The 11,455-nt window shown below is 52.5% G+C and overlaps 1 pseudogene across 1 annotated transcript; it reads left to right on the top strand.

Annotated features, from left to right (window-relative positions):
* The first annotated feature begins 102 nt into the window (after nucleotides 1–102).
* LOC108582719 lies at nucleotides 103–2,200 on the top strand (annotated as a pseudogene). The gene has a single exon (XR_001896546.3). The product of XR_001896546.3 is annotated as an uncharacterized LOC108582719 (transcript).
* The last annotated feature ends 9,255 nt before the right edge of the window (nucleotides 2,201–11,455 follow it).

Here is an 11,455-nt window from a genome sequence, read left to right as displayed (position 1 = left end):
CCGGTAATCAGGGCAGAGTCTGGTGTGGACCGCCGGGCGCAGAGCGGCTCCGCGGTAGGAGCTGAGCGGAAGGCGTGGGCTGCGATCTGCTCTCTGTTCCCCTGGATCCGCCTATGCACATTACCCTTGTTTCATTACTTTTTCATGTCATTTTTTTATCCCAAAAAATATTTTTTAAAAGTTAAAAAAAGACATATCAAACATGCAAATACTTGAATCCAGCAGGCCAATAGTGAAATGTGAACACTTTCTAATTCTACACTTCCAGGTTGACATCAGTACACAGAAACAGGCTCTAGGAAAAATTTCTAAGTTCATAGCCTCCGTGTGTGTGTGTGTGTGCGTGTTGAAACAGAAATGTGTGTGTGCGTGTGTGGCGCGTGCTCCTGCACAGCGTGCATTTTCTGTGTTTGTGTGTTTGAAAGCGTGTGAGGATTTAACTGTGGGTTTTCCCTTGTATTCAGTATATGCTTTTTTTTTTTGGCGCATTGGTCAAACGTTTGTTATTACTAGCTTCTAACTTTGCACTGAGTGTCCTCGCCCTTCCTTTAGCTAATCCTATACATTACAGAGAATTCCTAGGACAGGGCTGGCGACAATTCATGTGTAAATGTTTACTCAAGGACTCTGTGACTGCGTTTAAAAAGTACAGTGTATATCTCTGGAGAAATAATATGTATACCTACCTTTAGCAGCTTTTTATTGTGGACTAATGCAAGAAAATTATTACCAGAGTATTGCACCATTTTTCCATTTGGAATATAAAGTTAAAGAGAAAAAAAAAACTGTTGTTGAACTGTGGCCATAGATACTTGTAAAGAATGGATGGTTCCGTGGAAGGAACAGAAACAAGCACTTGGGCGTGGGTTGTGACTGCTTTTGGGGGAGCCTGGGGTTTGGGCTCCCACCTGTTTACAGACCTTTTTTTCTCCTTCAGACTTTAAAATTTTAAAAATTTAAAAAGGAATTAAAAAAAAAAAAAAGACTTCCGTCGTAAAGAAACCTATTTTCAGAATGCAGATGCGCTCCTTCAGAGCTCTGGGACGGGACGGCGTTGTTCCCTCGGCCATCGTCGTGGACTCTGTCGATTGCTTTCGCCCCTTCGTCAAGGTGACAGGCGTTGTGGCCACTGTCTTGCACATGCCGGACGCGCTCTCAGGAAAGCCAGGGCTCCCGAGGGCAGCTCCACACCATTTCATGTATTTTTAAACCCAACTCCTAGCACTGAAGATGTTATTTAAAAAAAAAAAAAAAAACCAACAAAAAAATGAAAAAAAAGAAAAAGAGGAAAAAAAAATCACAAAGAAGAAAAATACCTAATCTCTAATGTGTAGCAGTTACATATTTACCAAATAATGGACTCAAAAGAAATAGATGTTTGAAGAGTGCTTTATATATTAAAAATTGCTTTATGTTTTAAAAATGATCAATGTTTTGATTGTTTTGCAAGGAAGAAAGACAATGGAATAACATACCCTCAAGTATGTTTTAAAATATATATATATGAACATTGTGCTCCCTGCCTGCTTGATCAGGAAACTTGTGCATTACATTTTTTTTAATTAGCTTTTTAATGGTTTTATCAAAACAAAAAAAAATACAGAAAAAAAAAAGTCCTGCAAGATTGCAGATCCACAAAAGCTGGTTTTATAGAGGATCATGAACTATGCACAAACTGGGTTCAAGACTTTTTTTCTCAAGTTTAGTAGGATATTTAGCAAAACCAACCTTCCTCAGAGTGACTGCATCTCATTGCCATTACATGCGTTCTATATATTTGATGGACATACACACCTGCGTATGTATATCCAATATGTGTGCGTGTGAGCGTGCGTGTGCGTATGTGCACCCGACATACCACTTCCCGTGCTGCCGGCGAGCATTGAGTTGTAGAAAAACTCCTGTTGTTTTAAAATTGGGGATGGAAGTCAAGAATATGTTTGTTTGTTTTTGGGTTTTGTTGGGTTTGTTTGAGGTTTTTTTTTTCTTTTTTGTTTGTTTTGTTTTGGGGTTTTTTGACCTTTTATTTTGAACTTAGTATGTCTGTAACTCTGAGATTAAAAAACAAGTTTGTGGCTCTTAATGTTTTCCTCATAGAATGTGATTGTTGAAGAACATGCATCGAAAGTTGCTTTCGAAAGTACAACGCTTTATTGCATCTTAATAAATTGCAATTTTTTTTCTTGGCTGTTCAAAGTAATGTGTTTTTCATTTTTCAAAACAGATACCATGGATGTCTACTTTGCACGCTGCGATGGGGAGAGCTGTCCCGCTGCGTGCGTTCCCTCTAATTTCCTCAGAGCTCACATACGTACCTCTCTCATGAGTGAACTCAGACTTCCTGTTGTTTTGCTTTATTCTATCATTTGCTTTGTGGTTTTGCTGTAAATATTGAAATCTTAATCGTTGAGACGCACAACCAAGCTTTCTAGCTCTCCACCCCCGCAGCCCATCCGAGTCTGTTCATCTGGTAACTTCTGTTTGGGACGGCAGCAAGCAGAGGCTGGGGCCCGCCTGCAGTCCTGGCAGAGGAGTGCCACTCACTTTTGCCTAGGGTCCAGTTTGGGCTTAAAAAATATTCAAAGAGAATAATGAGGATTTTTTGTGTTTCCTAGACATTTTATGCATTTATTTTTGTAAAATCACCTTCGCTAACTTTCACCGAGCACTTTGAGCACAGTGGAACTTCGGAAGCAGCACCAGCCTCACCCCAGAATCTCAGTTGGCATAGCTAGAAACTGAGTCCCTTCCTAGGACACTGGCCGTGGCCTTCAGAGTGTCCAGTCAGTGCCACCAGTGTGGCATTGGTGTTGCAGACCAGCCTCTGAAGACAAACCGAGCACCCCGGCGGCCCCTCACTCAAACTAAGCAAAGGTCTTTTTTCTGTCTCCACTCCCTGGGGAAAGGTCAAAGGTGGACCTGCCCACTTTGAGTCAATTCCTTCAAAAAGATGGGACCCGCACCGTGCCACAGGCTGCCCCCTCTCCACCATGGGGAAGGCGGGGTGCTGCTGGCTCTGACCATCCTCTTTTGGAAATTGAGAAGGAAAGCATTGAGTGGGACCTAATCTGGAAAAGAAATTAAAGACCAGAAAAGGAAGCCGGGAATGAAACTCAAGATGCACCTGAACCTGGAAGCGGCAACCCTCGGCTCTGCGCAGAGCCTCAGCAAGAGTTCCTTTTGTGCCTGCGTTACGATGGAGCAAACTGTACCCATGCCTGTGCGCTGGGAGAACAAGGTCAGCGCCCAAGGGCGTGCAAAGGATGTGGCAGGCTTCACGGAGGAGGTGGCATCTGCCCTGGGCCTGGGAGACCAGGTTGGATTTTGACAGACTGGCAACTCGAGGGACAGATGGGGAGCACAGTGTAAGCTAAAGCCCCATGTAGGGACCCCACACAAAGACCTTGTGGGCTTCCAGGGCACCATCTCCACCCATGGGTGGGAAGGAGGCTTGAAGAAAACAGGTTCTTCACCTGCATCTGTGGATATTTTTTTTTAAGTTTTTTAATTTTTTTTTTTTTTTTTTTTTAATGACAGGTTCAGACCTGCCCTTTGTGGTTTGTGTATTTGTTTAATACAGGGTCTCTGTCTCCCAGGCTGGAGTGCAGTGATGTAATCTCAGCTCACTGCAACCTTGACCTCAAGCAATCTTCCCACCTCAGCCTCCCAAGTAGCTGGGACCACAAGCATGCATGCACCACCTACACTCAGCTCATTTCATTTTTTATTTTTGTAGAGATGGGGTTTCACCGTGTTGCCCAGGCTGGTCTCGAACTGCTGGGAATACAGGCATGAGCCACTGTGCCCTTTTTTTTTTTTTTTTTTTTTTAGCTATTTTGGCAACATCACAGCAGAACGCTAAAGGCAGAAAGCAGGGTGCCCAGCGGCTAGCAGTGTGGCATGCCAAGAAGGCTGTTCCAATGGGGGAGAAGCCAGCAGACGCAGAGGCGTTATGGTGTGCCTCGACTGAGTGTGTGTTCAGTGAAGAGGGAAAACGGAGACAGTGGGGCATCCCAAGAAGATCCTCTGCAGGAGTGCGGTGTCTACGGATGGACCAAGAAAACCTACGCAGGATCCAGATGGAAACAAAGCTGCTTAGCTCTGCACATCAGTGTTCAGCGGAGTTGTGGCTGATGGGCTTCTAGTGCAGGACTGGCCCCTGAACAGCAGCAAGTGTAGTATGCCTGGCCCCCAGGTCGTCATGAAAACCAGACGCAGACACTCGGGAGGCTGAGGCAGGAGGATCATCTGAGCCCAGGAGGTCGAGGCTGCAGTGAGCTGTGATCGTGCCACTGTACTCCAGGATGGGCAACAGAGTGAGCGCCCATCTCAAAAAAGCAGAAGCACATTTCCGAAGCCCCCCAAGCCCACGGGCGTTTGTGACAACCTGGTACTTGGATAGGCCCAAACCAGGGGTTCTCAGCCTTGGCCCATATTAGAATTATCTGAAAGTTTTTAAGATAATTCACATCATGCCAGGCGCGGTGGCTCACGCCTGTAATCCCAGCACTTTGGGAGGCCAAGGCGGGCAGATCATGAGGTCAGGAGATTGAGACCATCCTGGTGACAAGTGAACCCCGACTCTGCTAAAAATACAAAAAATCAGCCAGGTGTGGTGGCGGGCGCCGGTAGTCCCAGTTACTCGGGAAGCTGAGGCAGGAGAATGGCGTGAACCCGAGAGGCGGAGCTTGCAATGAGCCAATATCGTACCACTGCGCTCCAGCCTGGACGACAGAGCAAGACTGTCTCAAAAAAAAAAAAAAAAGCCGGGCATGGTGGCACGTGCCTGTAATCCCAGCTACTCAGGAAGCTGAGACAGGAGAATCACTTGAACCCAGTAGGCGGAGGTTGCGGTGAGCCAAGATTGTCCCATTGCACTCCAGCCTGGGCAACAAGAGTGAAACTCTGTCCCCCCCAGAAAAAAAAAAAAAAAAAAAATCACATTCAAAATTTTAAAGATAATTCACATCCAAATCAACTCAAAAACAGAATCTCTGGGGGTGGGCCTCAGGCACCAGTGTTTTTTTGTTTGTGTTGAGACAGGGTCTTGCTGTTGTCCATGCTGGATTCAAAACACCTGGGCTCAGCAGGTGTAGTGGTTCACACTGTAATCCCAGCACTTCAAGAGGCTGAGGCAGGCAGATCACTTGAGGTCAGGAGATTGAGACCAGCCTGACCATCACGGTAAAACCCCATCTCTCCTAAAAAAATACAAAGATCAGCCCCATATGGTGGCATGCGTCTGTAATCCCAGCTACTTAGGAGGCTGAGGCAGTGAGCCAAGATCGTAGAACTGCACTCCAGCCTGGGCAACAGAGCAAGACTCTCTCAAAAAGCAAATACACCGAAACTCTTGGGCTCAAGCAATCCTCCATCTCAGCCTCTGGAGCAGCTGCAATTACAGACACACGCCACCAACCTCCAGCAAGTACCAACGTTTTTAAAACCTCTTCGGTGGGTTCTGTTGTGCAGCCAAGGCTAAGAAGCAGTGGCATCACGGAGTCTTGTCATTCAGCCTGAAATAGCACCAACTTCCCATCCACTCAAGTTTGCAGTTTCCAGGTCTTAGGCTGTTCTCGTCGGGTGAACACCTCAAACGGGTGCCAGGCATGGTACACAGCACACGAACTGTGTCACTTGATACAGCAGCCCCATGAGGCAAGGAGCTAGGGGGTCACAGAACACACCCCAGGGCACCCAAGGACACACGGAAGCCCAGGCCTCCAGCACACAAGGGCTGCTCCGAAGAAACACAGGAAGTCCTCGCTGGAGGGTCTGTGGCCACAAGGTGGGTCCGCAGACAGAACCAATAGGAGATAGAGAGGACAGGCTCACCCAGCCGTAGGGCCTCAGGCTGGACATCCAGTGGGAGTGGACGCCGCTGTCTCAAGGCAGAATTCCCTCTGTGGGAAACCTGGGTTTTTGCTCTTGAAGCTTTCAGCTGATGGGATGAGGCCCACCCACATTCTCAAGAATGATCTTTAGGTGTAATCGACTGTAGTTGTTCACCACATTCCATTGCAGCAACACCTCGGTTCCTGTTGATGAGATCACTGGGCCCCACAGCCTGGCCTGGTTGACACAAACGACTGACTAGCACACACGGTAATTCTCCAGAAATATCTGGGGCAAGTTCTTCCACTTCCCTGCCATAAGCAGCTGGTACTGTGCTTTGTGAGGCTGGCAAGATGGGCTCAACAGGTCACAACCAATGATCATGTTGTCAAGCCAGCAGTGGCAGGCATACGTCCCCAGCCAGAGAGGGACCGTGATGGTTTGGAGGACGGCATCTGCACCGATGGGGGCCGGAAACCCTAGGTCAGTCACTCTGGACCATCAGTCACTTTCTGGACTGCCCACGCAGCTTCACCCAGCAGCGCTCACACCTGAAGACGCTGCTACCGGCGGCCGCCCAGAATCAGCACCAGCTACTTGCTGACGCCCAGAAGCACCACTTGGCTCAGATCCACCCAGATGGCCAACTCTGTGGGGCCCCGGTGGCAGCACCCAGATGTCTGCAGAGCACAGGAGCATCCCCATGGAACCGGGTGGGCTAGACCCAGCGCGGGGTCTGCTAACAGCCAGTGGCATCTCCACCTGGGTCTGACCCTTTTCTGGGCCCATCACTCTCCGACTGTTTCCCCACCTGGGCTCATTCCCCCAATCCGAAGTACAGCTCCTCAGACATGAACCCTGGGCCGTGACGGGCTGGTCCCCACAGGCCTGGAGCAATGGGGCCATGATGGCCTGGTCCCCGCAGGCCTGGAGCACTGGGGTCGTGACGGCCTGGTCCCCACGGGCCTGGAGCACTGGGGTCGTGACGGGCTGGTCCCCGCAGACTTGGAGCACTGGGGCCGTGACGGGCTGGTCCCTGCAGGCCTGGAGCACTGGGGTCATGATGGGTTGGTCTCCGAATCCCTGTGCCCACCCCCCACAGCCTAGGGTTTTCGGTATCCCACAGACTCCTCAAACTCAGCCCAGTCAGACCCAGGGTCACCGTGCCCCAGCCAACTGCTGGCAGCCAGACGCAGGGGGCCAGCCCTGCCTCACCAAGCCCTGTGCGCCTCCAAGCCCAGGTGCTGGCTGCCTATGCCTGGGAGGCAACTGTCCCCACTGCTCATTTGCAACTGATATGTCTCCCCTCCAAGTCCCTCTCTACATTTGCCTACTGCTCCAGTGATGGTTGGCGCATCGCTCTGGTCACGATCCTTGCCTGCTCGGCTCACTTGTGCGGTGTAAGCCTTCTGGGCGCAGGTTCAGGCTGGTCAAAGGCAGTGAGCGGATCAAGCCCTGGCACCGTCCAGTTCCTGCCATCTGGGGCTTGACCAGCAGAGGGCGCCCCCACTCCAGCTGAGGTTCCCACGACCCAGGACGGCGCCTGGAGGTGGCCCCAGGGCAGCAGGAACAGGCCCTGGGCACAGTGCTCAGGCACAGGCTCTAGTCACAGGCACAGAGCCCCAAGGGACAAGCCCATCTGCAAAACCCCTTTAATCAGAAGAAACAGAGTCCCAGGCAGGGCAGAGTTCACTGTGGATGCCCAAGCCAGATTCACCCACCCTTCTGGCTCCAGCCCAGGTGCAGCTGCGGCTTTCGAGAGGCGAGACAGTGTCTTCCTTGTCCTGATGTCCCAGCAGGGTCACTGGGAGGCACCAGTGTGGTCTCAGGGTGCTGGGCGGGCCGGTGAGGCCCATCGCCGTCCCCCTAGTCATCCCGTTCATCTGTGAGCAGGGCAGGGGGTGCTGCAGTCTCCTCGGTTGTCCCAACCCTGCCAGAAAGAGATGTCACTGACGGGACCCTGTCAGCATCAACATCCCTGCAACCTGGCTGGGCACAGCCAGGGCCCGGCGAGGGACAGGCCAGGCGCCCCACGGCCTTTCTCCTGAGATGTATTTTAAGTTCCTGTCAAAATGGTCAGGCTCTGGAGGCCAGAGAAGGCTCTAGAGAGTGAAGGTGAGTGCCGGGGTGGGGATATTTGTAGGTCAAAAGCGATCAAGTGTCAGCAATGTCGTGGTGTAGCCCCAGTGGCAGCCCCACTGTCCAGCCCTGGACCCTCTCCCCCCGGGCTCAGTGTCCCCACTCCCTCCACAGACCCTCACCTGCTCCTCTCCTCCCTCTCCTTCCTCTCGTAGATGGAGTGAAGCTTGTTGATTAAGAAGATTTTGTCTTCCCCCTCCTAGAAAAGCCAGAACACAAAGGGGAGAAGTCATCCATCAGCCCATCCAGAGCCAGCCTGTTCCCAAGTGCATTTGAGAGAAAACTCACGAGGTGCATTCAACATCACAAGCAGCAAAAAGGTAAAAGAAAAAGTAAAAGGTGAAAGGGCCACCAAACAAGGACAAGGAAAAACCAAGAGCCAGAAAGTGGGCATATGTGTAGATCTAAGCTTCCTAGTGGCCAAAGTAAAAAGGGAAATATAATCAGCAGCCCAGAGCCGGCCTGACTCAATGTAAAACCGGCCCTGCCACTTACTGGCTCTGCCTTGGGTTACTAACTCTCTGACCTCAGTGGCAGCATCTGGAAAGGGGGATAATAACACAAGGCACAGGGTTTACGTGAGTCTACTGCTGCCGCTGTAACGAGCTGTCAACTTTGTGGCTTAAACACCGCCAGTTTCTCAACTTTCAGTTCTGGAGGTGAGAAGTCTAAAATGAGTCTCACTGGGCTCCAATCAAGCATCATCAGGGCTATGCTCCTCCTGGAGGCTTCGGGGGAAGAGTCCCCTTCCTCGTCTTTTCCAGCTTCTAGAGGCCCCTGGACTCCTTGGCTCTCAGCCCTTTCCTCCACTTCAAAGCCAGCAATGGCCGCTCAAGTTCCGCTCACATGGCGCCACTCTGACCCTGACACTCCAGCCTCCGTTTTTCATCTCGAAGGACCCTGAGATCATGCTGGGTCACCATGATAATCCAGGGCCATCTCCTATCCCAAGCCAGCTACCTTCACAACCTTACTTCCCCCAGCCACACAACATATTCGCAGGCTCCATACAGTCTTAGGACGGGGACATCTTTGGGGCCAGTACTGGACTGACCCAGGGCTCTTTCGACAATGAAATGTGACAAGCAGAGGGGGCACTTAGCAAAGGACCTGCTGCACAGAAACCGAGCATCAGTGCTTGGGTCAGACCAGGATTCCCTGCCGGGAACCTTCACAAAGAGAACAGGAGTTCTGTCAAGAGCCACACGGATTGGCTCTGGGCACCTGGCAACCTGGCTCAGCCTAGGAGGGTCACTTAGAATACCTTTAAGAAGAGACCATGGGCCCTTATGCAACAAACTAAGTTGCTTCTATCGAGTTGCTGATGAGTGTGGAGGGGCCGTGTGCTTGAGCCATGCCGACCTGCTCGGGGAAAGCTCAGGCCGACGGCCCCAAAGCCTGCGGTCAGAGCTCCGCCTTGGGTAGACACTACAGCCAGCATCCCCCTGCAGAAAGGTCCTTCCCATCCCAGAGCAACAGTGGGTAGAGCTGGGATTCTCCCAGCACCACTCTGCATTCCCCACCCGGACCCACCTGGCCCTACCTGGCCCCTGGGGGCTCTGAAATGCCACCCAGTAGGGCAGGAGCCACTTCCCACTTCCAGTATCTATGGCCAGACAACCACCACAGCCAAGATGCCCGGCTTTCAGCTCTGTGTGGTGAAACGGGAAAGGCAGGAGATGGGACAGTGTGTACTGCAGTGTTTACAACCCAAGCAACGTGGGAGCCGTCCCATGAGCGCTTGGGACGAGCTGGGACGAGCTGCCTGGAGCCCTGGCTCCTGGCACCAACTATCCAGCAGCAGGGTCACATGGCTGCTGAGGCCCACGGGCTGCGCCCCACCATGCCCTCGCCTTGGCAGACACGAGCCGCTGATCCCGACAAGCACCTCCCTAGCCCTGGTGTGGAGCACGCCTAAGGACACTGGCACTCACCAGCCCCAGAGTAAAAACCTGCAGGAGGACAAACCGCAATGGGAGGGGACGGGGAACCCTGGGGGGAGGGCAGAGCCCAGCAGCAGGATGCAAGCCTGGAAAAGACACAAGGCCTGCTTCGCGGGGGCTGTTCCCCAGGGGAGAGGCCAGGCTGGGTGGCCCAGGGGGAAAAGTGCCTTGTCTCTAACTTGGTGGCTGCACAGTGGGCAAGAAGGTCCCCCTGGGGGGAGGGAGTGGGCATGGGGGCCAGCTGCCGGGCGCACACTCCTCCCGGGGGCTGCCCGTGGGGCATGGGGGCTGATCCCCTTCTGCAGCTCACTCCCATGCCACAGCATGAGGGCCTCATCACCTCACTCTGTCCCCCAGGCTGGAGTGCAGTGGCACAGTCATAGCTCACTGCAGCCTCAACCCGGGCTCAAGCGATCTCTTGCCTCAGCCTCCCAAGTAGCTGGGACTACAGGTGCATGCCAACATGCCCAGCTAACTTTTAAAATTTTTGCAGAGATGAGGTTTAGCTCTGTTGCCCAGGCTGGTCTCGAGCTCCTGGGCACCAGCCATCCTCCCACCTTGGCCTCCCAAAGTGTTGCGACTATAGGCGTGAGCCACTGTACCCAGCCAAACATTGTTTTCTTCATAAAAATGTTTTGGCTAGGTGTGATGGCTCACACCTGTAATCCTAGCACTTTGGGAGGCTGAGGTGGGCGGACTGCCTCAGGAGCTGGAGACCAGCCTGGGCAACACAGTGAAACCCCATCTCTACTAAAATTACAAAAAATTAGCTGGGTGTGGCAGCAGGTGCCTGTAGTCCCAGCTACTCAGGAGGCTGAGGCAGGAGAAACGCTTGAGCCCAGGAGGCAGAGCTTGCAGCAGTGAGCCGAGATTGCGCCACTGCACTCCAGCCTGGGCCACAGAGCGAGACTCTGTCTCCAAAAAAAAAGAAAGAAAAAGTTTTAAGTACTGACTGTCCCTCAACCTTACTCCCCCTATTTGTAAAATGAGTAAAGAGTCCATAGGGACCCAAAAGCCATTTCTGGGATCTCAGAAATCCTCACAGAGATTGTCTGAGCCCTCAGCGGGGCTACCCCTGGGGGCTGAAACCAACCCCACCCGCCAGAGTCCCGGTCCCAGTGGGGCCCTGGGGATCAGGAGCCTGGCTCTGTCTCACAGCTGCTTCGTCACTTGATCTGAAGTGCACATATTGATCAGGGTCACTTGTCTGGCAAACAAACCCTTTCATCAGCCAAGACCCACAGGAGAGGATGTACAGGGGGGTGGAGGGGAGCGTCACCCCCAGGCGATCAAGATGGGGGCTGAGGGCAGCCCAGGTCGGGCACTCACGTTGCTGATCTGCTCCTTGAGCAGGCAGATGACCCTCCGCTGGCCCCGCACCACCTGGATGTTGAGGTAGATCACGGCCCTGTGGGAGAGGGGCTGTCAGGTAGGGAGTGAGGGCTATCTCCCCAGGGCCGCCCCCCGCCCGCGGGACTCACAGCAGCAGGGCCGCCCCCCGCCCGCGGGACTCACAGCAGCAGGGCCGCCCCCCGCCC

This window comes from Papio anubis, unplaced genomic scaffold (genome assembly GCF_008728515.1).
Source record: "Papio anubis isolate 15944 unplaced genomic scaffold, Panubis1.0 scaffold998, whole genome shotgun sequence".
NCBI lineage: Eukaryota > Metazoa > Chordata > Mammalia > Primates > Cercopithecidae > Papio > Papio anubis.
This window is presented reverse-complemented; position numbering and strand designations above follow the sequence as displayed.